The 26,976-nt window shown below is 37.1% G+C and overlaps 1 protein-coding gene across 5 annotated transcripts in view; it reads right to left on the bottom strand.

The window, feature by feature from the left end:
• Nucleotides 1-21,566, bottom strand: part of gjc1 (gap junction protein gamma 1) — a 35,393-nt gene extending 13,827 nt beyond the window's left edge. Inside the window, exons 1-4 of one of the 5 annotated variants that reach the window (XM_079871278.1) lie at nucleotides 20,402-21,070; nucleotides 11,481-11,525; nucleotides 10,847-10,890; nucleotides 10,591-10,767 (exon numbers count right to left, since the gene is read on the bottom strand). The gene's annotated coding sequence lies outside the window, so the exon portion shown is untranslated. Of the gene's footprint in view, nucleotides 1-9,612; nucleotides 9,712-10,590; nucleotides 10,768-10,846; nucleotides 10,891-11,480; nucleotides 11,527-20,401; nucleotides 21,071-21,515 lie in introns of those variants that run through there. The other 4 variants (XR_013821250.1, XM_079871280.1, XM_079871279.1 and 1 more) reach the window with 4 other exon arrangements.
• Between the last annotated feature and the right edge of the window lie 5,410 nt (nucleotides 21,567-26,976).

Raw genomic sequence — 26,976 nt, 5'->3', positions numbered from 1 at the left:
AAGTTGGGTACCTGCTAGAGACATTCTGGATCACTCCCTTATCGATGATTACAATCGACAGGTAAGGGTGTCTGGGAACGCCAGGCGGCGTTCCTAGGAGAGGGGGTACTGTCACGGTTCATGAATCGGCTGTCTCATGCTGATGTGTCTGTGTGAATGTAATTGTGTGGGTGTGGTTACTCGTTGTGTTGATTAGTGTCTCCAGCTGTCATCAATCTCAGTTCCCTTTATATGCCCAGTAATTTCCCTCTCATGTTGTCAGATCGTTGTGGTTGTTCCTCGGTGTGTGTCCTGTTCCTGTGCCTCGTCTGCTAAGATTCTTCGTTCTGGATTTCGTCAGTTCTTCGTGTCGTTTGATGTTCCACGGTTCCTGGTTGTCTTCACTCGAGCACGCAGTTCACCGCACCACCACCGGATCGCCATCTCGTCCCTGCTTCATCACCACCTGAGTGTTTGTCCCCGGCCTGTGTCTTTTTCTGACCATCTTAATAAACTGAGTTTTACTTGCAATTTGCATCCTCCTGTTATTTCATCACACTACAGCAATGTACTGATACACATTATCCATTTTGGTTACATCATCTTCCCCGTGAGATCACGTGAGGTGCTAAATCTGGCACAATAAACTTAAGAATATCTTGTAGTGTGTGATCAGGCGCTGATCGTTAAATGTCTTTGTGGAGAGCGGGGACATTGCAAAGACAACAACTAGCAATGACAGCAAGAAACTCTTTCCTTAACAGCAGGGCACTTTCATTCCTCCCTAAAAGCCTAAACTTAATGTCCAAATCAGCTACAGTTGTGGTCAGAATTAATGGCACCCCTGGTAAATATGATCAAACATGGCTGTAAAAAATAAATCTGCATTGTTTATCCTTTTGATCTTTCATTAAAAAAAATGTGCAAAAATCTAACCTTTCATTGAAGTAAAATAATTGAAAGCACGGGGGGAATCACATTATTAAATAAATGTTTTTTCTCCAAAACACGCTGGCCAAAAATATTGGCACCCTTTTATTAAATACTTTTTGCAATCTCCTTTTGCCAAGATAACAGCTCTGAGTTTTCTCCTGTAATGCCTAATGAGCATGGAGAACACCTGACAAGAGATCAGAGACCATTCCTCCATACAGAATCTCTCCAGATCCTTCAGATTCCCAGATCCATGTTGGTGCTTCTTCTCTTCAGTTCACTCCACTCATCAGGTCAGAAACGGTCAAGGCAGAAGCTTCATTTTGTGCTCCGTAACACATTTTTGTGTTGATTTTGAAGTTTGTTTTGGATTGTTGTCCAACAATGGCCCATTATAAGATTTCTAGCAGAGGCCGTAAAGTTTTGAATTTTTATCTATTGGTATTTGCTAGAATCCATGATACAAATTCTCTGAAGATTCTCTGAACAAAAAGTCCAGGACCTCCAGTTCTTTAGCTATTTTCTTACAGCCACTTTCTATTTTGTGATGCTCAACAATCTTTTGATGCACATCAGAAGTGTATTCTTTGGTTTTACTCATTGTGATGGATGATTAAGGGAATTTGGCCTTTGTGTTTCCTCATATTTAAACTACTGTGAAACAAGAAGTCATAGCTAGACAATTTCATGTTCCTAGTCACCCTGGTGTGCTAAAAAAAAGGTAAATATTAATGGGAATATACTTCAGAGATATTTTACTCGTAAAAAATTCTAGGTGTGCCAATAATTGTGGCCAACGTGTTTTGGAGATTTATTTCATAATGTGATTCCCCCCCACTTTCAATTATTTTACTTAAATGAAATGGACTTTTTTGAATGAAAGATCAAAAGGATAAACAATGCAGATTTATTTTTTACAGCCATTTTTGATCATATTTACCAGGGGTGCCATTAATTCTTACCACAACTGTAGAACAGCGATTGTCGTAAAATGCAGTCTTCTGTTGATAAACTGCAGTACTTGCATGTTTATAAAAAGAGTTCTTAAAACTGCATCAAACCATGAAAGAGATACTGTTCCCCAAGTGCCATTCTGTGTGAGAGCAGTACAAGGCGGAGTGGAACACGGACAAGCAAAGTGTTCTTTGAGCTTCGCACCTAAACGGTCAAATACACACAGAAATATCTGAAAATGCCAAGCTTGGTTATGTCTTAAGTGAACATAAACAGTTTGGAAATAAGTTGCATGTGGAAACGGTATATTGTATCCATGTATTAGCTCTTAAAGTGACAGCAGCCTAATAAATCTGTGTATAAATATAGTTTAATCTATATTTAATTTATAGAGTGAAGACTATGCAGTTAGTGCTGGGTATCGAGTTTAATACTATTTAGGCACTGATCGAATTGCCTCAATACCATAGAGTATCAAAAATGTCTTGTCGTTCGGTACCAAATCTCGTTAACGTCAGTGAGCGAAAAAGCATGCTGCATGATTGGCTGTGGCTAGGCATCAAGGAAAAACACTAGTTTATGCCAGTTACACCCAGAGACGTGGCTCACACGCAGGCTCGATGCCAACAGCGTGCAATGCAATATCTGCGACAAGATAATTGCTGCCAAGACACGACAAATCTGATGAAGCACTTGACAGTGCACGGAATAAACTTAAGAGCAGAAAGTTGCTCCGTCTTCGACTTCAAGAAGAACTGGAGCGCGTCACATAAATTAACTTGCCGTAGAACTACTTGCCTCACAGACAAGACAGGCCTATAGAAAGCTTGAAATGTCTACTTTTAAACTAACCAATTCGAATCGAAAACAAATACTCTCTGATTATGTAATACAAATTAAATGTTAATTTCTCTCTATAGGTGCGTGTGTGTTCATTAGACTGCAGAGATGACGAGTCAGCATCGTCAACATCTTTGCAGCCAACACCGACTCAGAAAACACTAGTTTATTAATAAACAATCAAAATGTCTCCTTGCTATTTTTTCCCCACACATTCATAATCATTAGGTTACTTTTGCAAGTGCTTTGCGGCAAGCTTTATGCGTGTGCTTGAGCGCGAGGCATATATTCCGCCCCCCCCAAGTCTGTAAAAAAGTCAACAAACTGAAAAAATAAAACCACCGTTTTTTTGACGTAATGTATAATATAATCTTGTTAAAACGTATTTCATAAATAGTTTAGAAAAAAGTATCATTCAGGAACCGGTATCGAAAAATCAAGGTATCGTATAGGTCTCGATAACGAAAATTTTTGAACAATACCCATCCCTATATGCACTGATTTTACATTTGATAACTTTATGTTGATAAAGAAGACTTCTCTGTTTTTTATTTTTACTATTTATTTCACAGGAATGCTATGTTGCACATGTTTTTTATACTTAAAGTTCATTGTTGTTAAGAGTATCTAAATAACCCCAGTGGGTCTATTCGAAGCCTTCTTTTATCATGTAGTATTATTTATTTTGGTGATCGTATCGGTGATCAGTATAGGCCAATTCTACACTTAGGAAATACTTTGTATATGATTCCGTATGTATAGAGGGGAGGTGTACTGGAGTGTAAACATAATGTGTTGGAGCACAGCTTGAGGCGTTTGTAAGCGTCATGAATACACAGTTACTCACACATAAACCCTGCTAAATACATAACTAAGAGAGAGAGAGAAAGGTTGTCATACCTCCACCTCCCCAGGCATCCCAGCACCCGCCTGTGTACCTAACACTTTTTAATTAGTGGTGGGAGGCCAGATATTTAATTAGTGTTAAGAAGGCAGACAGCGCTGTGAAGAACAAATTGGGAGGTGTGTAGGATTAAAATTTTTGCTGTTACGATATGAGATAAATGCGGCATCTATTTTGGGATTATAGTTTTTCATGGAAGTATTCTGAAGGAAAGCCTTATATACTTCCTACAGAGGCAAAACATGAATAAAATGTAAAAAAAACGTTTACATCTTAATGTCGTGTCATACCTTCAATGTAAAACTCATCTTGGGGTGGTTGCGGTGAGTTTTACACAAATTTTCCCACAAATTTTGCACAAACAGCAGCAAATATTTACCAACATTTGGTGTGCTTGCTTGCTAGCGTGGTATGTTTATTAAGGGACATAAAAACTAGCTGGAGTTTATTGCTGGAGTTCATTACAATGCACTACCTATTATGTCTATAATCCCTGATAAAACCAACAGCACACAGCCCTTAATCAAACTTTAGCGGTTAATTATAGGCCATCAGTGTATTAAATCATCACATATTAATTTAATTAAAACATTCAAGTTTAGTAACAAGATGCAAAAACACACTACAGACTTTCTCTTTTATATCTGCAAGAGGCGATTCATCTTTCCATTATTTATTTTATATTCCTTTTTTGAGGCATTAACATGGGCTCTTTGATTCTTCCCACTAACTCAAATTTTTTCAACGCATTCACAAAAAAAAAAAAAAACTCCCATTCATTTCTTCAAGGGCCCACATTGTTATGTTGAGTTGCATTCACAAATGATTAATCCCCAAGATTTAAAAACTTTGAATTTCAAGACTCTTTTAGAAATTGTAGTCTGGGACTTGATTTTGTTGCGGTTTACTATTGCTGTGAACTCACGTGAGTGACAGGTTGTACCGCCCTCACACTGGTGAACATGTCAGAAAAGTGAAGAGATGCCGTTATAGAAATGGAACTTATTTTGATTAAAGATTACACGGATTACAAAGATTTGCATGTATAAATCATTGACTAAGTATATCAGGGCCTTAACTCGAGAGTAAACACAGTCACAGACACATTCTCTCTAGCTTCCTTTCTTGGTCTCTCTCTAACACACAGTTGCAAGCAGTAATCTTTGTCATATACCACAGTCATCTTTAAACCTGTAGAAACTCATCAAAAAATGACTCTAAAAAGCCAAAGATGCCATGCCATCTCAACATTTATTTATGAATTCAAAAGAAGTAAATGGTAAAAAAGTTAATTTGTTCCAGAAACATTTTTGTTATACTGGTCTCTTCACATCCTGATCGCAATTACAAAGTTAAGTGGTCTAAATGTATTTATATCTATATATATATATATATATATATCGTCTGTGGAAGGCGTAGAACCATAAAATGTTCGTCCAATCATTGCATTCAGTCTGAATGCAATGGTACAATGTCCTACCTGCCAGTCAACATATGAATTTTCATACCTCCGCACACCCTGCTCGCGCAGACATCTCACGTCGCCATCGCGTTTCATGCTTACCCCTTTTCCACCAAAAAAAGAACTGGTTCAGAACTGGTGCTGGTTCAAAGTTGGTTCAACTTGCGAACCTTCTCAGAACCTGTTTATTTTTCCATTGACTAGAGAGCCCAGCGAACGGCGTCGTTACGTCACTGTGTACATTGCCATACATCTTAGCTTTCCCAGAAACGCTTGCGCCAACTTCAAGCATAACAATTACAATGGCGGACTACAGCGTCTTTCTGCAAATGTTTCTCCTGGCTTTGCGATCCATATATTGGGGTCAGAAGAAGAACACTGCAACCAGTCAGGTTCCTCTTGAACCAGTCAGATTCCTCCTCAACGCAGTAGTGACTGCATTCACTACTGTAATTTGGAAGAGATGGAAACCCATAACGTTATACTGTACCTGAAGCGGTTCGTGACTCGAATTTATGCGTTTCTATGTCAACACTATCAATGCCGAAATGAATCTGCAGCAGTCAGGTGGTACAGGTCAGTGCTCTTTAAGTTATGTTCATTATTATTGTAATGTTATGTGCTTTGAGACATGAGGAAGTTTAATTAGCGTCTCTCGTCTCGTGACGCTTTGCAGACTCTGCTGTGTGCGTTCATGTGTTTTGAAGAAGGCGTTGCTTTGGAGACACTCTGAAGGGAGGGTGGGATCTCATGCTTTCAAAGCTAACTTGCTATTGCTAGACGCTCTGAAAATTGCCTTCCCTACCAATATGAAATGAGGTGAGATATTAGGTACATGTTGACTATAACAGGGTTCTCAAGTCTCACGCATTTGCCGTGAGACACACGCAATTCAACCAATTCACACGCTCACACGCCACACCGTGTATTTCTCACGCTGAAAAGGCAATGCCAACCAAGTTGTCCTACAAGCTTTATATATAACGTTGTATATGAGGCGCGGGCACAAAAAGTGAAGTTTCCTGCCGCCAGCACGTATCTCGGCCAGATTGTGTTCGTTAATAGGCAACATAGATGCGCGAACACACGGAAGTTGACGGAACATTCTCGGCCACCGTACGTTTGTTACTAGGTAACCAACAACATCGCGCGAACACAGTCGTGATGATGGAGAAGGTAAGTTGGAAGAAAGCTCGTCTAACATTTTAAGGCTAGAACATTTAATATATAGCCCATCATATACATTATTATTGATGCAGTCAAAAACTCTACAACTACTTTGCAACCAGGCCAGAAGCTTTGGCTCAGTTTGGCTAGCTTACGTTATCTGAAACTAAGGGAAATGCTAGTGGGTATGGGAAGGAATGAAGATGTATTTCTTCATTTTATTTTAAATAAATTAAATGTATTTATTTTATTTTAAATTATACAATATATTATACTGTATTAATAGTATTTCTAGTTACATTAAGGCTACATACGTATTAAAGCAGAGTGCTCTGGGTAATATTTTATATCCTGTCAAAACATAATGTTACATTAATCATTGATTGCCATTGCATTTGTATTTTTCAAACACTTGCAACACAAAACACATTTCATAAGCTGGAGTGTGTACTCTTGTGTACACACACACACACACACACACACACACACACACACACACACACACACACACACACACAAACACACACACATACCTTAATAATACTCTAATATGTCATTTGTTCTCAATGTCCCACCACACAATAAATCATTATACCATTTCGACTAGACACATTCAAAATGCAAAAATATTTGTTTTTCCAAACTGTTTGGAGCAATTTGTTATATTTTTGTAATTTTTGTAACTTAATTGTAATTTTGAAATATAACATTAAAGAGTATATTTGATGTGATTAATTGCTCTGTCATTTATCAGATTTACCAATTGTTATAATTTCAATTTGTGCTGGTTAATTATGAACAATGGGTAAAATTGGGGGGCGGGGCTCCATTAGGGCTCCTCCCCCAACCGCATGTGATCTCACTCCAAGATTTTGATAAAACTTGAGAACCCTGCTATAGCAGGAAGAAGATTAATCAAAACACCTTAAGGGGAAAAATAGCTGTTGATTACATCATGAAAACATCTCATAAATGGCAAAATTTGAGTCAGCTAAATGTGTTTTTTTAAAGTATGTTTTTCATACTGACACCCTGACAACTTTGATTACTGATAGGCTTTTAGGCAAAAAATATACATATAGGAGATGAAATTATAAAGGTGTTATCGGGAGAGGGAGTGAGAGAATGAAAGGAGAGATATATTGAGCACAAGTGTGAAGGGAGGGGTAGGCAGGCTGAAAAGGTGAGATAAAGAGAACTGGCAGGAGGGTACAATGCACTAAATGAAGAGAAAAAAGATGTAGAAGAACGCATGTCGAGGAAGATAGAGATTCTGTGATGCTTGAGGCTGTGTGGTCCAAATTTAGAGTCACACTTGAAGAAAATATACCTATATCTATAAATTTAGTGACTCATTAATCTGCCTGTTTGGGTGAAGATGTTCATTTGCGACTATCTGTAAATTTTTTCATTAAAGAGAGGGACGCAGATAAGAAGTGAGAGGTGTTGCAGTGGATGCTCTCATTAAGGATAACTCAAGATCTTTTGTTGGGGGAACATCTGCTCAGTTTTAGCTAATGTTAGGGTAAAGTGATTAGTGATCCCCTACGGGAGTCACACACACACCAGCGTTTACACATTTCTGGTGCGTTTGTGTTCAACTGCTGTATGTCTAATATGCTGAATCCCCTCAGAGACACTGTTAATTAAACAGACAGACTGGCATGTCCTGCTGAAGCTCTGGGGGAAGCTGGAAGTGTATAATGTATCATTGCACAACTATGTGAATGGAGTGCCGTTACCTGGAAAGAGATGCTAGATGAAAATCACACATGGGGCATAAAGCTGTGCTGAGAATTTGCAGAGACAGGATGTGACATCAGAGAAAGAAGGAGCCACAAAGTAATAAAAAGAAATCAACACATCCTTCTATCACTTTGTTCTGGCTAAGTGCAAGATAAATAAACATACGAGTGCATAGTGATTTGAGGCCGGTTCTTCGTAAGAAATTTGCCTGAATCTAAACTCAAGAGTCTCACTGGTCTGAATCATAATTAACTCAGTGAGTTGACAGCTGACTCACTCAGTGCACGAGATATTATATCTAACTTAAAATTAGGACTGTTTCTTTCAAAAAGTAACAATAAAAATGTGACATACATAAATATTTTCCTATTTCAGTTTGTCATTTTAAATTTGACCTAAACTACTGTTAAAATGTTTGAGTCAGAAGAAATTATTTTATTCAGCAAGGATGCATTCAATTAAAAAGTGGCAGTAATTCATCAAATCAAATCAGGTTTTCACAAAAATATTAAGCCACACAACTGTTTTAAACATAGATGATATATTTTTTCAAAACATTAACAAACTAAATTATTACAAAACATTATTTTGAACGGTCGTGTATTTACTTTTCTCACACAGCAAAGGGTCCATTTTTTTCCACAGTACTTCCTGTCTCAAAGCAATGGGTCCATTGGGAACCACAACAATCCAACAACAAATCTGTACAGCAAAGCAATGAGAGCAGTACTGGGCTTGTGGTTCAAAATAACAAGCTTCACAACTATTACACTAGAAAGTGCAAGTGTGTACACGTGTGATGTGTGTGAATAAGTGTGTTTTTGGAAAGCCTAGCTAAGGCAGTGTGCTCTTTACAGTTGAGCTCCTTCAGGCAGAAGATTTAAATGGCATAATTCACATTATTTAACAGAAAACACACACACACACACACACACACACACACACACACACACACACACACACAATGCATCCAGGCAGTTTTTGTAGCTCTCTCCTTCAGCTGAGTCCATTTGTAAGACAGCAGTGAGGTGACAGAGGGAATCCAGAGGCAAGAAGAGAATGCCAGCACAAGTGCTCCAGAGAAGCATTTTATAAATGAATGCAATAATAATATTGCCCAGCATTTCTATGAATGGTAATGTACTGTGATGAAAAAAAAAAAAGTGGCCTGCAGAGATGTCATTTTTAAACACAGAGAGGACAGAGCATGGTTGAAGATAACGGTGTATATTTAAAACAGAGGTCAACCCAAAGCTCTCTCTCTCTCTCATCTATCTATATAAACACACACGTCCACACAAACACTGGAGCTTATTCATCAAACCATGCAGAAATTGTAAATGACTTGGGGGAAGAGAGACAGACTGCTCTGAATAGACACACGCTACAGCCATTTACATGCACAATACTGCTCACATTCATGTACGTTTCACAGAAAAGGCCATTATTTTACATCTATAATCCTCACACACACACATGTGCACCATGCATGCACACATTTATGCTTCATCTTAAAAGAGAACTGTTAGAAAAATGGATCACAGACTGTATGTACTGTATGTGTCTATGTAAAAGGGTGAACGGGATTAATCTCCCCAGCAACCCTTCCCCCAATCTCTTCTTTCTCTCAGCTCTCCCTCGTCCCTTATTCATCTGTTCATCTGCGCCTGTGTGTCACTGTTAACTTCATCCATCCTCTTCCTCTCGCCTTCACCATCTTTTCCATCTAAGAGGATTTTTTGGGGTTATGCAAAGCATGTTTGCAGGATTGGTAACTTCACAGCAGAACTGTGTAAATCAAATTAGACACACTTTCTCCAAAACTCTGATAAAGAGCCCTTCACCCACTTTTTCCAGTTTCATGACAGGCACCTATTGATGATACAGTGAATGACCAGTGTAAGCACATCTCAAGAAGGTGTGCAGTTCAGCAAAAAAAAATGAATTGATGAATGAAATGAATAAAAAAAGAGCTGAGATGTGCAGCAAAACAAAAGTTCAGACAAAATCTACTCAAAATCGCACACCCCTTTACACCCGGTGAAACATAATTCATTTATCATTGGCAGGTTTATAAACACTAACGTTCAAAAGTTTGGGGTCGGAAAGGTATTTTAATGTTTCTGAAGTCTCTTACGCTCAACAAGGCTACATTAAGTTGATGAAACTGTAATAATATTTAACAATATTGCTGTTTAAAATAACTATTTTCCATTTGAATATATTTTAAAATATAATTTATTCTTGTTTTGGCAAAGCTGAATATTCAGTAGACATTACACACGGCCCTTCATTAATATGCTGATTTTATGCTCAAGAAACATTTCTTATTATTATCAATATTGAAAACAGTTGTGCTGATTAATGTTTTGTGGAAACCATGAAAAAAACAACTTTTTAGGATTTTTCGATGAATAGAAAGTTCAAAAGAACGGCTTTAAAAAAAAAAAAAAAATACAAATCTTTCGTAACATCATAAATGTCTTAACTGACACTTGTAATTCTTATGATTCTTACAATATGACCTCCACCATGTAAATTTATGATTGGAGCCTGCTGAGGTGAAAAGTCACTATTGTACTTCATTGCCAAAGACAATTTTTACCTGCATTTGTCACTCTGCTCACGTCCTTTGCCTTCATCATCCCTATCTCACTAGATGTCCATTATCATCTGCTGCTTCACCCTGACCTCCATTCTGCCTCTCTGATCATTATTCAGCCACCATAGACAGGTAGTGTACTCTTATGAGTCTATGAGACTCTGACAGTGTTAGCTTGCCCTGCAATGTAAAAATTGGTTCATTATGTGTGGAATGTAATATTAATTCTAAAACATGCATGTACTCATTAAATGCTTACACTAACACACAGGTCCTGCTAATGATGTGGTGGAGTATACGCTGCTAAAAAGAAAAGTAAAAATGCCTCATGAGTCATGACTGTGCAATATCAAAATATACACACAGACACACAAACACTTAGAGAGATTATGGTATTGATTTCTGTCATTTCTGGAGCTCTTGTCTTTATTAGACTGCTGTTAAATTGATGAGAATCAAAGCGATAATCGTTACCGGTTACACAAACACACTTACATACACACACAAGCTAGAATGTGGAAACCACGTTGTTGTCTGAAGGTACTAATATGATAAATATAATAATTAATAGAATATAATCTTCTTGTAATGATACACAAGCAAGCATTAGACATTGTTTAAGATCCATCACCTCCTAATAACAGATTTAGTTTAAATTGCTTGTTATAATGACCAAATATCTATGCTCAGAGCCACAGGATTAAATCCCTACAGCTCAGTGTTCTCTCAAATGATGAGATCATTAGCTGTTTTTTTGGATTACAACATTATGCCTTTATATTTTGCATACAGAATGACGTAAACAAATGATCCGTAAAAACAAATTGAGCTTTTGATTTGCAAGTATAAATGAGGAAGTTTATCAAGAACTGCACTGTACAATGGCTACTGACCTGAGAAGCCATTTCTGTCACTCCGTGAATTTTTGACCAACGAGGCTGATGAGACAGAATGGAGAAAAAAAATGTTGCTGTTGTAGTCAATCAACAAGTTACTCAAGTCATTATATATTTGTTATACTATTTCTATATAATTTCAAATGTAACAATAAAACCATGCGTGAACAGCAGAGAAAATAATACTACTAGTCTTTTACAATTGTATAAGTAATTCATTTGACTGATTGACAAACCAACATGTCATTGGTCTTTTTGAATGATTCAGTAAAAGAAAAGGCTGATAAGAGTAATTCGTGTGTGAATCAGACTGTGTTTGAGCACTGTATTTTTGTGTGCAGCCAGTAAAGACATGAGGAAGTGTTGTTTACTTATTGTCTTGGCATAATTTTTTCTTCAGCTAGTCTTAAAATTTCATCACATTCAACTGCAAACAAACAACCTTGGTAATATATTTTCGCTGTTGTGAAGCAGCACTGCCGCTAAACAGCGATGCAGAAAACAATGCTGTACACACACATACACACATAATTCATCAGTGAGTAAAATAACTCAGGGGAACTGTCAACATTACCTCAGCTCACCTCATTATCTCTCTTTTACTCTCCTTATGGACTCGCTCCCTCTCTTCTTTCTTGGTCTGACCTCTACTTATCACCCATGCATTTCTTCATTCTGATCTTTCTTGTTTTCTATGGTTCCTGGTATTAACATCTGTCTCAGTTGATCAGATCACAAGTGGGAAGATATCACTTACACTTGAAACACCATGAATCTCAAATGTGTCTTTGATTAATACATCAAAATTTGTGTTCAGCTGTACCTAGCTAGTTAAGTACAAAACATTTTTGAAGCAATGATTGCATTACGTGCTATGTTGACATTGGCACTACAGCTATAAACAGGGTTGTGTTCGCCATTTCACAGTGAAATAAAGATTTAGTGAAGGTTCACAATCACGGTTTTCCTTTGAAGGCAAATTCAGCAAGACTGCACTGGGTTTGACATCAAATTCTCCCCTGCAGATAAAAAACAAAATAAAAACAAATACACACACACAACACACAAAAATTCTCCGGTAGGCCATATGGTCAAAAACCCGATATTCTAGACACATTGTTGGAAATACTTTCCCTCGCACGTCGACATTAATATATATATATATACACAGCTTGGCCCTAGAACATCTTTAACACAGTTGTAAACAGTGGAGCTACACTAGCTGTTGTCTTCACCTCAAGCTGTAGTCACTGTTCGAAATCACTGAACCATTACTGGTGTCATCATCTTCTAGTACGTGGAATGCCACTGAACACAAAGCCATGAACGCTAACTGGGAGCTGTTGAAGTAGGACAAAAATATTTACAGCTACTTTCCACCGTTGTACTTACTGCATAATATAACACCTGCAATTCAGGTCTCAAACTATTCTTTGCACTTTTGGGAGGTAAAAGATGAGAGCGCATCAAATCCCAAATTCATAGGCTCCAGCATTCACAGGTTTGACTCTTAATAACATGAATTATGTATATACTTAGTGTGCCATCATGCACCTTGACTGCTAAATCAAATCCACAGCTGAAGCATATTAGTGCTGCATCTGCTTTTGTGACATATTAATGATTCTGCGTGTGCTTTACCGTACCTTTCTCTATGCCTCCATAATTGTGTCCTAAAACTTTTAGCTTCTTATGCTAAAATATCTCTCACCTGTGTGTGATATTTGGATGGCTTAAATCCATTTTTATAATCCATTTTTGAACCTTGTTTTGACCTGTCAGATTTTTTTCTTTGAAGATGTAAAAGCTTCCAAGAAGACTGCAAAAAAAATCTTACTCTGTATTTTGTCTGGTTTTTCAGTACAAAAATCTAAACATGTTTCTGTCCATGAGGAAAGAGGCAACTTAAGTCTAAGGGAAAGCCAGTTTTTCTTACCTCATATGGCATAATTTTTTTTTTAGTTACTGTTTTAAGCATAAACTCATTTGATAAGATATTAAGTATTGATTTCTGATCAAATAAGTAATTTTGCTTCTCAAGTAAATGTATCTTGATTAAGAATGTTTAGATATTTGTACTGTAAAACAAGAAAAAAATACTGAGTAAGAAAATCCTTTTTTGGCAGTGAAAGGAAGAGAAGAAACACACAATAGTACCATGAAGCGAGGCACAGCTTAGAATGAGTATAGGAAATATTTCAGTCTCCATGGAAACGATGACTTGCCATAGAGGGGATTTCTCCAAAATCTGAGCTTTAGGCCTTTGATCAAGGTATGTGCGAGAATGTGTGTCTGTGTGTGCGTTTTTAGAGAGAGAGAGAGAGAGAGCAGCAGCAGCAGCAGCAGCAATGTGTTCCTCCATTGACGACTCATAATCCCATACCTGCAGATGATTCCATAATAAATGAAAAGCATGCTGCATAAAAACGGAGATTAGACTCTAACAATGGAATTCCATTTCCATGGACACAATCATTTCCAAAGTCAAACAATGAAATTCCATTACAGTTTAGAGTGCATTAAACCATAGGAAAATTCAGTTGTCGGCCTCAAGAAAAATATTTTCAGAATTGCCCTCTACGTTGCAATAAATCCTCCAGCAAATGTTTTCTTTTTCTCTCTTTCCTCTCTACCTTACGCACCATTACAGTATAAACACCCCGTCAGACAATATAAATCAACAAAGTTTGTAAGTAGGAGAAACTCCATGGAATGCATCTCACCTCCTTTTCTATTTTTAAAGGTTGATTTAAAGCTTGTTTATCTGAGGGGCACTTGTCTCTCCTTCCCCTTACCTCTACTTCTACCCATAACTGTTATAAATACATCAAGCTATTTAAAACTAAAGAGAGATTTAAGGTTCAAGGACAGGGGATCAAAATGAGCGAGAAGGCCAGGGAGGAAGAGCCGCAGAGCAAATGCAAAGATGCTGGGTTAGCGTTAGCACGCTAGCATATGTGTCGCCGCCGGGCTTTTTCCTCGTCTGGAGCACATGGTGGCCCTGCGCTCTGATTGGCTCGGGCCTTGTGGCCATGGAAACCCAGCCATGGGTGAACGATACCCCCTCTGAACATGACTTGGGGAAAAGACAGGAAACAAGGACATCACTCTTTCGCACACACATACACACCCTGTCTAATACTTTTTGACCTGTGTTGGAGGACTCATGTTTTATGTTGATTATGCAACCAAGGGGTCTGTCACTGTGCTCATGGCAGGATCACTGAGGGGGAGTTAGAGGTGAACAGAGAGGAGAAACAGATCACATGGAAATGAAATAAAAAGAAATAAAAAGTGCAAGAACGCCTTGTTTTTCTTCCTTGTACTTCCTTGTTAATTTACTCCTGTTGTAAAAGCACAACTATCATAACACTTCTAAGGAAGTATTCACTTAGAAGAGCCAGACATCCACGTGTATCTTCATTTTGGCACTACCCACATTATATTTGCTTAACTGAGTGATACAGCCCCAGTTAAGTACATACTAAAAACAATATTATTATTTTAAACATAAGGCTTTTTATATTTATTTTTTGTTCAAATGAATGTGTACCTTTAATATGTTGTCATAAACATCCAGTCAGAGTCGGATGTTGATTCAACTGACGGATTCAGCAAGTAATTTGTTTGACTGATTTGAGTCAATGACTGTGATTTTTTGTCTGATTTAGCAACAGGACCAGAACAAACAAGTCATTTAAACATGAATCGGATACACTCCTCATGTTTTTCTTCTTTTTTTTGTTGTTACTTGCAGCCAGCAAAGACAACCCAACAAAAAGAGTATAATTTTAGATTTGCATTTCTAATATTAAACTTCACATTTTATATGAGTATGATATTAACAATTAATTAATATTTTACTATTTAGTTTTTTTTTTTAAATAAATTAAATGCATGTAAATTATTATTATTTTTTTAAATAGCACCCATCCTTCTTGTCAAGTCCTTATGTACTTTTTCGAATGGAACATTTTCCCCATCACATTCAAATCAGATGACAAACTCTCAAACATTGTTTTAATTATTATAACAATAAATAGATAAATAAATACATTAAATAACTGTAATTTTTAAATAAATGAATTCACTATGGTACTGTACTTACAGAAGCACTGCAAACACTTCAGATGGAATTTAAATAACTCACTAATAGGGTGCATATCCTGGGGGAACATTTTGGGAATATATCAAACTCACTATAACTGTCAGTATCGTAAAATGTCCTGGTTGTTTCTTCTCCAGTTGGACATGTGATCTACGCCTCTGCTCTACACTTATATCACCCAAGCAAGAGAGACAGAGAGGAAGAAATGGAGAAAAGAGTCTGCAACCTATTATATTTCTTAAGTACAGTGTTAATTTTGACAGGAAATTTTGATTTAGTTTTAGTCATGGTCTTTTGACTAAAATGCTTTTTAGTTTTAGTCATTTTATAGCCATCTGAATTGTTTTAGTCTAATTTTAGTTGACTAAATATCACATGATTTTAGTCAACTAAATCTACAGTAGATTTAGTTGACTAAATTCTAAAGGGTTTAGTTAAACTGCTATGCATCAATTAAGCATTTCTCTAAAATGTCCAAACTCATGATATAGGCTACTACTGGAGAAAACATCTAATATGAACGATATTAAGGTTTGAACATGCAATGCAGACATAGATTTAACTGCTGGCATATAACATGACTTTATTTATCTTAAAATGTATTAATTTGTCTTTTCAATTACTAATGATATATGCATTCTTTATAACAACTTGCATACAAAATAGTTTATTCTTTAAAGAAGATATTTATTTAGTAGTACATGTTTATTTATATAAATTAAATATAGATTAATCCTTTTCTTTTTCTTTTGTTATTTGATTAACATCAATGACAGCAGCAGGTTTATTAGACTGCTTTAAGGCTGAATGCAAGGATCCAATACACTGATACATATCTGATGTTCACGTTTCCTTAAGACATAACCGACTGCGTTTAAGTGAATACTCGCCAAAATAGACATTTTGACATCATTTTCTGCGTATTTGTCTGTTCAAGCGTGAAAAGACGCGAACGAGAGCTCAATTGTAAACTCGTGCGCTGAGAGGCGGCTTTCTGTCACATCATCACGCTTTTTCAGATTTATCCATATGTCTGCTCTTCTCTTTCTCCCAGACGTTTACATTTTTGAGTGTATGCCAACTTATGTCCCGCTGAGTACATGGGTTTACAATTCAAATGTGCGCATCTACAACGCAGGACATCAGTTCTGACTGGATCACTTCCCAAATCGTCCCTCCCTAACATTATTGCCTCATTTTTATTAGTTGACAAAAATGTCACTAGATTTTCATCATAGTTTTTGTTTATTTATGTTTAATAAGTCAGTGAAAAAATTTAACACTGGTTCAGTATGCTTTTTCTTACTTCTTACTTTTTTCTACAATCTCTTTTTGACAGGACCCAGACCTGGCTGGGTCAACAGAGCACATGTACTTGTCTTTGAAACAGGTTGTGTCACCACAGAGACTTGTGTATGAGAAAGAGAAAGATTTGAAAGAGATGATATTGGGCAGGCCATGGGAGGGAAAGCTGTAAATCAGGATGGCTTGTGTTTGTGTGTGTGTGTGTGTGTGTGTGTGTGTTTTACGTGGCCTCGGTTGTCTCAGTGTGTCCTGTCTTTGCAGTCATCCCTTGCTGTCACATAGCATTAATACTGACTGCAGATTTACTCACTCAGCCACAGAAGCTGAGAATGCACACTCACGTGTGTGTCTGTGTGTGTTTTGGATGGCAAAGGTTCACTTCGGCACTGAGCTGAGTGGAAGAAAAGAATCACATGAGACTCCTTCCCACTGGGAATGTCACAGAGGATCTATAACTACACACACACACAAAAAAACATTCTGCGTCTATGGTGTGTGTGTGCATCAGACAGAATGATGGAGTCATTATGAATCACCATGATGATAAGTACAGCACTCCTATGTAGAAAACAGTGTGCACACAAAAACTCACATAATACATTACAGATTTTCTTTATAGTGTGTGGATGGGTCAGGTTTTGCTTAGACTGTGGTGATCAAATGTTACAAGAAGAGGGCCTGATAACCATACTACTTATCGGTTCGCCATCGTTCATTTTAATCTCCATATGGATGATAGATTGACACTGACTTTGTAACAGACTTGCTGAGAGGCTTCAGAGCCTCCCCATATATCTGATGCCGCCTCGATCTGGGTGGTCAAAACTGGCCTTGACCAGCCGGAACGAAGCAGTCTGTTTTGTCTCTTTATGCGTGTGTATGTTCACATTAGAAAGCTGTACACAGGCCAGGTTCCTCAGATCAGACTCCTGGACTAGAGTGTGCATGAGCGTGTGTGTAATTGCATGCCAGACAGAATGTGCTCCTCATCACTCTTTTACCCAGGCAAAGTGCAATTTCCATCCCTTTCTTTACTATTTTTCTTTCTACAATAAAGTTCAAACGTCTACTCTGTGTATGCGTGTAATAAGTCACATAGAAACACGGTTGTCTCACACCCAGGTCATCCTGGTAGACTTGGGATGAAAAAGAGAAAAATAGAAAACAAAGAACATAAAATATGATGGGTGTGTACGTGGGAGAGGGTGTCTTGACATGGCATAAAGGCATTGTGTCTGTACGCAGAACACACAAAAATGCAGAAATGTTTGAATTTAAAAATGCTAATTATTCATTAGGCTATATTATTTATTAGATACAATCTTTAAATGGAAATCTTATACAATATATTTAATAAACAGGCGTTTCTTAAACTATTGGCACTTTTTTTGTTATTAGGAGCAAAATTGTTTGTTTATAGCACTCTTTGATTAGTTTTAATCTTGCAATTAAAGTATTTTTATGAGAGATTTTCATTGTTTAAGATTAAAAATGTAGGTCTGTTACAGGTGGAAAGTAAAATCTATACATAAAAGATATTTTAAAGTAACAAACATAAATTATTAATTTAAGGCATGGTAAAAAGAGTTTCATTTGAATCTGACCTTTATCAATTAAAAAATTTAAAATAAGAATATATAAATATATTATTTTTGGATATGATTTTTCAAAACTCACGGACACCTTTAACACGGCATTATCAAAGTATGCAAGCTTTTCAGAGCCATAAATCCATCACTGGGCAAATCAACTTGTCCAGCTTCTCACAACTCACGACTGTTTAAGCAAGTGGTCATTGTAATTTGAAATAAAATGTGTGAGCAATCCAGACGTATAAGGTGCCTACAAAAACAAAGCAACTTGAAATGCAAAGAAAGAGAGAGAGAGAGAGAAAGAGAGAGAGAGAGAGAGAGAGAGAGAGAGAGAGAGAGAGAGAGAGAGAGGGAGGCAATTTTAGAGTGAAGTGAATGATTAAAAATCACCTATCTATATTGGCTACTTCAGTATCAGATAAAAACATGTGTTTTTGATGGTTTTAAGATGACCGACAGTTAAAGATGGATTGTCTATGACACATTACAATCTGCCTGATGTGAATTTATACAATTGAATAAACAGCTGCACTAAATACTATTAACAGCTGTTTTAAAATAATATAGTAGAAAAATTATATTAAATAAATGCTAGAGGTATTTTGTGACTTTACGCACCACCACTCCACCTCTGCTAATTAAATACTTTTCATGCTCTAATATCAGCTAATTGCTTTAATCAGATGTTTTGGTGCATAACTGTGACAAATACCTGCAAGGCTTGTTGCTGTGGAGCAACAGCACTGTACAGTGAACATTTAACTGAAAAACATGGTGTCCTCTTAAAGACGTTAAACAGACAGACCCGGACCAAACAATGAATAAAACTAGCTGGTCACTAAAAAAAATGCAATCCTCTCCAAAACAAAGACGGATAACACTTTAGGTTAGGGTCCAATCCTCACTATATTGGCTGTTTATTAGAACTAATAAGCAAATATTAATGCCTTATTCTGCATGACCATAATCAACATCCTTAAATCCTACCCAATGCCTAAACTTAACTATCTTACTAAATATTTATTTGCAGTAATTAGGGGTTTATTTGAGGCAAAAGTCGTTGTTAATAGTTAATAGTTAATAGAGAATTAGACCCTAAACTAAAGTGTGACCCAAAGATGTTTTTATTCCCAAAATATATTCTGAAAAGCACAGACATGAGGGAGGGACTTTCCTGGAAATCTCTGCTTTATTGAGGGTAACTTTAACAAGTATCTTCCTCTTTCTTCAATCATAACTTCTTTTATTTTTAATTCAGCTTTTGTTGTGCTTGTTTATTAAAGGAATAAAAAACAAAAATAATGAACAAGAGAAAGGTAGAAGAGAAAATATATGATGTTGTTGTCTCATTAACAAGTTAGTATAAGAGTTTAACTACTTTAAGCTCAGTCATCAATAGGCTACATATTAAATACATAAATTATGAAGGCTATATAAAGTAGAAACATGACCATCTCCTCGCGTAGCCTACACTTTACTGTGCACAACGGCACCAGATAAAACATTTAGCCTACTAAAATCTCAACTAAATCCACAATTTCAGCTTTCACTCTCTTAAGACCAAGCAAAACCAGTGCAAAACAGAAACTGTGAAGTCTGTAATGCCGTTTTGATTCTGTCAGCAACAAAACCTTAAACCAAACCCGTGGGTAATAGTGTCATTATTGGCGATTTTTTTTTTTTTTTTTACAGTGGTAACCACACTATCAATGCGCTGCGTTTCACACAAAAGTACATTTTTAATTGTCCTTCATTAAAGTATATAGTATTGATATTCATCATAACCTCGTCAAAATGTAGTAACGCGCTTCAGTTCTGTCACAGAACTGAAGCGCATTCACGCGCACGTGCTGTTTCTCCACACACATTATCTTGCTATTAAAATTCAAATATGGCTGAAATATGATTCTTACCGCTCTGCGAGTCTGTGATGATTATTTTATGGAGAAGGATGCCGAAATGACGGAAGGTCCCAGTATTTTAATCGCTGCCCAAGTCCTCCGTTGTTGAACTCGCCTTCGCTTGTGTCTTGTCACCGTTGAACCCTTCACGCGACCTCAGAGCGTGACTGAAATTACCCGATTTTAACATGCTGTTCGGTAACAAGCGCTATTTTACGACGTATTGTGAGTGTTGTTAATATTCATTTGCCATCTGTCGTTCTGTTCATAAATTCAGTTGGATGAATTCAGTCATTTCGAAGAAATCACAGCCGATACTCGCTCACCGTTGAGTTCATTTTCGCGCGTCTAGCGAGAGCTCGTGCCCGTATTTACCTGGCGAATTATTCTCTCGCACTTGAAGTGTCATTTTTAATCGCGCGCCTAAAGTCACTCACTTCATTGCACACGTGCGACCTATCCATCCTACTAACTGTCAAAAATAAATGACTACGATTTCAAGCGGTGTCCGCATCTCCTCTCCGTCCTCGCGGGGAGGCTGGGACACAATGACTGCTTGCACGGATTTTACCCACGCCACTTTTTCGGATGTTTCTCGCAGGGAAAGGCAAAAGTGCACGACCTTGTCTGAGGGATGCTACGGCGTATAAAACTGAAGGGGAAGCATGACGGATGGTTGCACACTGACGAGAGGCATTTCTGACGTTCACAAAAGTCGAAGGATGATTGACTTGCGCGCAAGCACGATGCGCGCGCCCGCTTTCATGCATGATTTCCTTTTGACATAAAAAGCCAGTGTGTTTTAACTTCAATTTAAGCTGTTTATTCAATTATTTTGTTATCTGTTTCGATACAAATTAGACTATAAATGTTAGACATTTGTAATAAATTGTTTTAATACATTTAATAATTTGTTCTATTGTAAATTATCAGAGAAAATAAAGCAAAACCTGGAACATTGGATAGGTTTTTTAACTTTTAAACAGAAAAATATAATTTTCTCTTTTTATGATTCCTACTAACATACTGTTATTGTACTCTTAGTCCATTTCTTCAGCTTAATTTAGACTTCTAAAACCTGCCCAGCCCTATATCCTCAGTCAGAATTTGAGTTGATAGTTCTTACCCTGAAACCGTGTTCCATCAGTCTCAAGTCTAAACGAGCCTTTGTAACCTCTCCATCTGCTTCTCTGACATTCAGGCACTCTGACAGGAACTTTGACAGGCTGACTGGTTCAGGTGCATTGGCTGACATCTTATACAGACGGTGACATTGGAAATGGGGTTTCCTCCAAACCAGAGGCATCTCTCTCTCCCTCTGTTTTCTTTGTGTTCTGTCTCTCTCTCTTTCTCACTTGTCAAATGATGGCAGGGCTTAGGTTGGTAAGAGTCCAGGGCATGAAATAATTATTGATGCTAGGATGGCATAGATATGATCAAACTGTTCACATAGTTGTGACTGGGAGGTAGGGTGAAATCAGGCTTCCAAAAGTTTGTGTACTCTGGGTGGTTTTGATGAACAGAAGGGTTTTCGGCATATGGTGCTCAAAAACAGCCTGAAGTGACACGGAGGGCTCCAGTACATCTCTTTGTCACATTATCTTGTGGTGTCTGCCAGAAATTCCCTGGCGCCCTGTTTAACATGAATCTCCCACTCTGACTTGTGGGAAAGGAGAAGAGTAGTAGAGGCATCACTGAGACGTTGGATCAAGATGGTGACACTGTCACATCAAATCACTCCATTAATCTGTCACTCAATGTGATTGAACAAATGATCAGACAACCACAGCTCATTTCAGAGTTGTATTTTTCTACCATTGTGTAAAGTCGAAATGCCAGAGTTTGTTCCAAAACTTTCTTCAACCACTAAAATATAATTTTAGAATATTCACATTGAAATTCCATTAATTATCATGACATTACAGTCATCATAACTCATATTTTGACAGCATCACATTTTCTTGTAATGCCTCAACATACAGTATAGTGACACTTTATTACATATTTATTATATTTATACTTTTTTATGAAATATGAATTAAATAAATATTTTGTATGCATGTTGTGCTGTGCCTGGAGTGTAAAACTAATGTATGCATTCCATGTTTCAATTGTATCATTTGTTATGCAATGAAACATGCCAAATGACAAAACTGCTGGCGCTTTGAAAATGGACCAATACATGGGAATCCTGTTGAACACAATGTAACCAAGTGTGGAGGATCTGTTTTGAAATCAAATGTGTATTTTTCAACATGATAACGATCCCAAAAACACAGCGCATGCAACAAAGCTGTGCTCAATAAAAGTGTTCATGCTTAGTATTTTGAAGTCTTAAGTGGCCTCCTTAGTCCCCTGACCTAGAGCCATTGAAAACCTTTGGGAATTTTTAAATAAGCCATGTGATAAGCCATGCAGGTCTTTAAATGAAGCTCAGATTTGAGAAGAACTTATGGAAGATTGGAAAGAAGTTAAGCATGAAACATGTACAAAGTTTAGTGAGTCAATGTCCAGGAGAATGGCTGCTGTAATCAAAAACAAGGGAGAAACAACAAAATATTAATAACTGATTACATTGTAGTCAATGTATTCTTTATTTTGTAAGCTTTTTTTTTTATGCTTTTTTTTTTTTTTTTTTTTTTTTTTTTTGCATAATACAATAAAATCCAGATTTTTGTCATTTTAAGGCGAGACACCTCAGGTAGGGGAAAAAAAAAACTAATAAATATCACCATACTTCACCGGTTGATTGATTACATTAATAATAGCAACAACAAAAAAAAAAAAATTTGTATTACAAGTTTTCTGAAATGTTATGTTTAAATATGCAAATGAGGCATTGTCTAATTAAATATGCACTAAATTGCATACATTTCTAGAACAAAAATCTGAACATTGGATGAAGTCAGTTTAAAAATGATTGTTTCATTTATTTGATATATTAGAGCCAACGTTTTTACAGAGGGGATTTAGGATATCTCTATGTATCACTCCACAAATCAGAACAAATACTGTCAACAGCCAAAAAGAATAAAATTTTCGCATTTTTTAGGAATAAAATGTTGTATAAAATCAGGAAAATTATATATGAACAAACCCCTTAAAAACCTTCATAATATTGATATAAGAATAAAACTCAAATTTGGTGTGTGTAAGCGTTACTGAAGTGGAGATTTCTGGCTCAGTGTAGGAGGAAAAACTCATTTTGCGAAAACGGCCTTTAAAGATATATACTGTAATTGAAATCTACAGATGCAAATAGATAAAGTGCTCTAAAAGATACAGTTGAAACTGTATTTTGGATGTTTTTTGTCCACAAGTCTGAAAAAAAACACTCAGAAGCCAAAAAGCCCATAATCTCAAAATTGACAGATGCATGAAAAAACACTGTTTTTGCCTGTATAGTGTCTCCCCTTAATATCTTAACCAAGTTTAGTGTATTCTTCTTCTCAACATATTCCTCATATTCTGATTGTTTAATTGAACATGAAGTGTCCTTAATAGCAAGTATTGTGCAAATACCGGACATCACTTGTGTCCACTACTGTTCATCAGACCTATTGCTAGCAATTCATAAAGTTTAGCAATTCCTTTCCACTGTATTTAGGATTGACTTTTCCTTTCTTCATCATTTCTGTTAAACATTAATGTCACTAACATGGACTGTAACAATAAGATTTTATGCAAATATTGACCAAAAATTGTATCCAAAGAAATATTCCAATTTTATACAAAACTGGATCAAAAATACAAAATTGTTATTCAGATGATAAATGGGCACCACTTGCTGAATTAAACAATTAAACTAATGAGGTTTCATGAGTACTGTGAGCTACTATTTGAAGAGTTTATTGTTGCACACTGGCTGCTGCATACCCCTTCAGGCTGTCTTGGAGGGGTGAGGTGTCTAAGTTGCAATATCTGGGGTGCCTCAGGGCTCAGTGCTTGGACCACTTCTCTTCTCCATCTACATGTCATCATTAGGATCTGTCATTCAGAAACATGGTTTTTCCTATCACTGCTATGCTGATATCACACAACTCAACCTCTCAATCCAGCCAAATAATACGACCGTAGCTCCTCGCATCTCAGTGTGACAGACATTTTCGGACTGGATGAAGGAACACCACCTTCAACTCAACCTTGCAAAGACAGAGCGGCTTGTGATCTCTGCCAACCCAACATTTCATCACAACTTCCATTCAGCTGGGTTTGTCAACCATAACTCCATCCAGGACAGCCAGAAACCTCAGAGTTGTGATTGATAATCAGTTAAACTTCACAGACCACATTGCTTGAATGGCCCAGTGCTGCAGATTTGCCTTATACAAGAAGATCAGGCCCTTCCTATTGGAGCATGCTACACAATTCCTTGTCCAAGCTCTTGTTTTATCCAGACTGGACTATAGTAATGCTCTCTTGGCAGGCCTTCCAGCATGTAATGTTAAACCTCTGCAACTGATTCAAAATGTAGCAGCAAGAGTGGTCTTAAATGAGCTGAAGAGAGCGCACGTCACACCTCTATTCATCAATTTACACTGGTAGCCAATTGCTGCTCGCATCAAATTCAAGGCACAGATGTTTGCCTACAGAACGACCACTGGCTCTGCATACCCATTCCTAAATTCACTACTTCAGACTTATGTGCCCTCCAGAAGCTTGCGTTCTGCAAGTGAACAGCGCATTGTGGTGCCATCTCAAAGAGGCACAAAATCACTTTCACAGACCTTCACCTGGACTGTTCCCTGCTGGTGGAATGACCTAATTAACTCAATCTGAGCTGCTGAGTCCTTAGCCATTTTCAAGAAATAGAATAGCATCTTTTTGTCAACACTTGACCCATTAATATTAACACTTTCTATTCTATTTCTATTTTATCTATGCTGTTGATTTGATTGCTTCTGTTGTCCTTCTCAATTGGAAGTTGCTTTGGTTAAAAGCATCTGATAAATGATTAAATGTAAATGTTAAAATAGTAGGCATATGTATACAATGCAGTATGCAGTTAGAAATATGTTGCATTCCAAACAAAGCCTATGCGCTGTATATGTCTTTCATATTGCTGTAAGAAACGCTGCCCTCATGTGGTGTCATGACTGGGTTCTCTGCAGTTCTTATGACAGAGGGTCATGAAGAGGTTAAGGTGTGAGTGGAGAAGAGACCTGAAAGAAATAGAGGAGAAAAAAGCAGTAGTAATTTAACTGGCCATGCAGGGAGGCATGGCTTAAAAGCCTAGTTCCCTCAAAAACAATAATTTACGTTGTTCCAAACCTGTATGATTTTCTTGACCATGAAAGGAGGAATTAGGCAGAAAGTTAATGTTCATTAAAGTTAAATGTTGACCAGTGTCTTTGAAGCTCCAAAAATGACAAAAAAAATAAAATCACATAAAAAGTTCAATAACATTTAGCCCATATAACTACTGCACTACAGGTCATACAGTATAATCATTCATGTTTGGATATTAAAGATATAAAAGTCTAATAAATAGAAACATTCATTCATGAACATTGAACCAAAGCCCTGTCAAAGCACTATGAAACAATACCAGACTGACAACACCATCTTTTTTGATTGGCTGAGATAGAATGGAGGAAGTATATGTCATTGGATGGAAGAAAAAGTCTGGAGATACAAGGTAAGATGCCAGAGATAAAGGTAAACATCCTTAAATACAAAAGCTTATACTGAAAGCAACGTGAATGAATGAATCTATAAAGCAAATATTTGACTTAGAACTTAGAAATGAACCGTACATATTTCTGTGTTGTGTCAATCATGAAGTGTGTCTAACAAGTTTGTGAAAGTATTATGACAGTTTACTGACTCTGGGGTAGAATATGTGTGTGTACATGCATTGTGACTGTGTGGAGCCCAGGGCATCTGCTCTGATGGCAGTGAATGTGAAACGTGCCAAAGCTCACATTCACACAGAACCTTTGAGCACAATTTGAAAATCGCTTCTAAATATAGAGAAAATACACCAGTAAGCCAAAACCTTAGGAGAAGACACTCAATCAGAATTTCATTTCACCATTCATCTTGTGAGAAAGTGATCCTGGTATTCAATCCTTTCTCCCTTTTCTCTCTTTATCTTTTCCCCTTGACATGCAAGTTAACTGTGTTAATGAAACCACCTCACTGCTGGCTGGAGTATCAAAACCTTAAACTTTCCACAGGAACATTGTGTATTTCTTTGTGGTGAGATCAAGAAACACTGTGTTCTCTGACATGTTTCTGGCAACTATAAGGCTTTAAGTGTTGACAGATATTTTATTATGCAAGTGGTATGTGCAGTGCATGAGAGAGCCTCTTATAAAGTCTGTCACTCATGCTGCCAGAACCATCTCACATATTTACATCACACACACAAACACACATCATTCATGAAGGCAGCAGCAACGTAGTCCGAACTGATTATTCATCATCATATTACCCAATGACACATGCATTGAAACTCGCCATCTCTGAATTAAATCTATGATTCCCTCTGACATTCAGAAACTTCTCTTCAGCCAGACTGATTAGATGAATGTCCAAAAATATGGCAGTAAAGTTCAAAATATTAACATACTGTTTACTTACTT

The sequence above is a fragment of the Squalius cephalus genome, assembly GCF_949319135.1.
Source record: "Squalius cephalus genome assembly, chromosome: 1".
Classification (NCBI taxonomy): domain Eukaryota; kingdom Metazoa; phylum Chordata; class Actinopteri; order Cypriniformes; family Leuciscidae; genus Squalius; species Squalius cephalus.
Note: the sequence above shows the minus strand (reverse complement) of the source record. Positions and strands in the feature narration are given on the sequence as shown.